Consider the following 3,817-nt stretch of genomic DNA (forward strand, 5'->3'; position numbering starts at 1 on the left):
CAAAATGAATAAAATGAATAATAATTATTGTAGAAGTGTGAAAAATGTAATCACTCGTAATGAAAAGCTTTACAACTTTCATGAAGGGGTCAACTCCGAAATTTAGTATGTATATACTAATTTAGTATTATGTTTTACATTTTTTGGGTCAAATTATGTTTCTCATTTTCATTTTTATTGATTTAAAATATATTTTTCTTAACGGGTAACGGGTCGGGTCATATTACCCGATAATATTAACGGGTTGATTTCGGGTCGGGTCATATTACCCGTTTACTTTAACGGGTATTACACGACACGACCCGTTAAGCTATCGGGTATAACACGAACACGAGAAACACGACACGAATGCCAGGTCTAATACTAATGCATATACTAAAATGTAATGCAATTGACATGGCATTTAAAAACGTATATCCATTTAAAACCATTTCTGGGAAAATAAAAAACATATATACTTATTTATAGAAAACCAAAAGCCCACTCACCTGGAGTCCGCACTACAACTCCCTAGCACAAACATCGAGGCGTCACGAACGATCGGCGCCTAAAATAATTATCAAACCACATCTTAGAATCCTTATCAATAGAACACATAACTTACATAAAACACATCCCCAAGGACGTTCTAGAATGATTTGAGACCCATTGACCAAAAGTCAACCGTCGGTCAAAGATCGACGGTAGGGTCTACAACCCTACGTAACTCGATCTGGAACATCTGCACCTTGGATTTCAGATCCGTAACTTCCAATTATCCAAATTATGCTTCTAAAACATCATACTAAACTTTCATTACGATCCCACGGTTGGATCTCCCCCAATTACAATTTCAAGTGTCGGTTAACGTTTTATTTTATGAACTTACAAATCCAATTCGGGAAGATCCGTACATTAGATCTCCAATCCGTAAGTTCCAATGGTCCTAAAATATAACGTACAATAACGTATTAAAGTTTGGTGATGATCCAACGGTCGGATCATCGATTAATATTCTAAATAAGTGGCAGACCTTAATGGAACTAGGTTCAAACGACATAAATTCGTCAATCAGACTTCACAAATGGAATCAGGGTATTAAAATTTAGCCTAGGAAGGTCAGGGGACGTCTCGGCCCACGTGCCGCCGCATGCGCCATCGCAAGTGGCGGCTGGTCGCCCCAACTCGCTGGAAAAATCAACTATTTCCAAAAATTACCAAATTTTATAGACAAGTAGATCTTAGTACGGGGAACAATTTTCATATCTATGGACAAGCCCAATTTGGCCGGGAAACACCTGAAATCCACCTCGATCCGCCAGAAACCCTTAAAATGGGTGTTCATGATTCGACTCCAAACAAGCTTCGACGCCTCAACCATTGCTTGGGCTTTGTTCCTGGGGTTGAGGGGAGTCTATTGGTGGTGGTGGTCAACAGGATTAGCTTCAAATTTTGGTGATTCGAACCCAAAACCGCCGCACCCCACCGTGCGGGTTATCCCAATTTCATGGCCAAATCCTTTGATTTTTGGGGTGAAATAGGAAGGGGGAAGGTCATGAAGGTTTTTCCAAGTGGTGGTTTGATGAAATTCGCCGAAAAAATGGACGATTCACCGTTGGAAAATCTCCCAGAAACGGGTCAGGTCACGGGTTAAGGGGAGGGTCCGATTCTCTCTTTCTTTTTCCCCTCATTTCCCGTCATTTCCTTTCTTTTTGCCGGTTCCCTCCCTCATTTCTCTCCTTTCTCTTTTCTCCTTCTCATCCCAGCCATACACGTGGCATTTCACATGGCTTCAGATTTTCTGGAGCCTTCTAAAGAAGGTTAAAATTACCAAAATATCCCTGACTTTAAACGTTAATATCTCCTTTGTTATAACTCCAAATTACGTTCTGGTTGCGCCCACGCGTTCGTAACGACAAATACTATGAGGATATTTCAAGAAAATAGATCTTACATGACACGACAAGGCGGTCAAACAAATCAACGCATTTTCCTCGGAGGGCATTTTAGTACATTCACTTATTAAAATTAAAAAAACCGTAAAATTGGAAACGGGTCATTACAAAACTTGTTTGGGCTTTGTTCCTGACCTCTAAAGGAGTGCTTTGATGGTGAAGATCGAGTGTATTTCATTCAGAATTGGCGGATTGCCACCAAGAGTCCCACGACACTGTTGCCGGTGTACACCATGAAAAAGACCTCATTTACTTCGAATGTTTGGGTGATCAACTAAGGAAGAAGGGCGTGATGATGTTTGTAGGTGAGGGGGGGTCCTAATTTGCTGGAAAAAATGGTGGGAATGCGTCGGAATTCACTCGGGGTGACCGGGTTTTGAAACGGGTCACTGGTCAAGGGGATAAGGACTGGGTTCCTCTCCTTCTCTCTTCCCTCATTTCCTTACTTTTTTCTCCTCTTGATTGGTCACTCCTCACATCCTTCTTCTTGGTTAGGCAAAAACCCTTTTTTTTTCTCTCATCCAATTGGGCAGCAGCCCTCATTTTCCTTTGTTCCATTTTTCTTCTTCCTCCTCGATTCCCTTCTTTTCCCCTCTCAGCCATACACATGTGGCATAATGAATTAGTAATATAAAATAGTATAATATAATTAAAATAGTGATCCCCTTAAAATACTTTCAGATTCGTAGCTCCGTAAAACTTTAACCGTAGCTCCAAATTCACTTCTGCTTGTGCCTACTCGTCTGTATCGTCGAGGACTTCAGGAATACACTAAAAGAATATTTTGTACATCTCACTATACGTTCGTCGACGAAAGTCAATACCTTCACCTCTAAGGGCATTTTCGTAAAATCACACTTTTAAACTTTATAAAAACGTAAAATTAGGGAAGGGTCGTCACAGTCTACCCACCTTAAAAAAAATTTTGTCCCTGAAATTTGAAATTATTTGCTAAACAAGAAATCAAGTTAGAGCGGTAACATAAAAGAGAATGTCATTCCGTTGCGATTGGAGTGCAGTGATTCCTCTTTCATGCCCCCAAACTCATACTTTCCTTCTCCTTCAGTACAATACTATAATATAAAATCCTTTACGAAAACATCAAGTCAAAAATAGACATATAGCAACATACCATTATCTCTATTTTAGTTGCTTGTAACTATGGTTACAATTTTGGTTTAGCTATGGTACCATTGGAGCCGACATATAGGGATTTTACGCCGGTACAATTATGTGTAATTGCGGTTACATTCTTGGTTATGACTATAGCATCATTTGATATATGGTATAAACATTTTATGCGCAGTATGTGATTTACAAATGAGAATTGCGAGCAGGTATTTGAATGATCGAGCTTGTGATATAGATAATTTTATGATATTGACGATGTTGCCTGAGAAGGTAGTGCGTGAGCACGATCGAGGCTTTGTTCAGACGATGTATGTGTATTTCCCAATGAGGGGCAAGATGGTAATATTGCACCCTCGAAAATTATTTACTTGTTTATCGTGACAACGGTGAGTTGTCGGTATTGCGGGCTACAGATCGTAATATTGATAACTTATTCTGTTACATCCCAGTCTTGACTTCGCCGTAGCACGATATTATCTGCTTTGGACCCGGTCATGCCTTCACGGTTTTGTTTCTAGAACTCACATGAGAACTTCCAAGTGGATCACCTATCCTAGGATTGCTCTCGCCCAAACTCGTTTAACTTCGGAGTTTCGATGGAATCTGAAGCTAGTGAGTTCTCAAAAGGTCTCGTGCTATATGGAGGTGGACATGTACATATAAGGCACATCACCCCTTCTCCATTGGTCGATGTGGGATGTTATAATCCACCCTTCTTAGGGGCCCGACGTCCTCATCGGCACACTCGCACC

This window comes from Malus domestica, chromosome 10 (assembly GCF_042453785.1).
Source record: "Malus domestica chromosome 10, GDT2T_hap1".
Taxonomy (NCBI): Eukaryota; Viridiplantae; Streptophyta; class Magnoliopsida; order Rosales; family Rosaceae; genus Malus; species Malus domestica.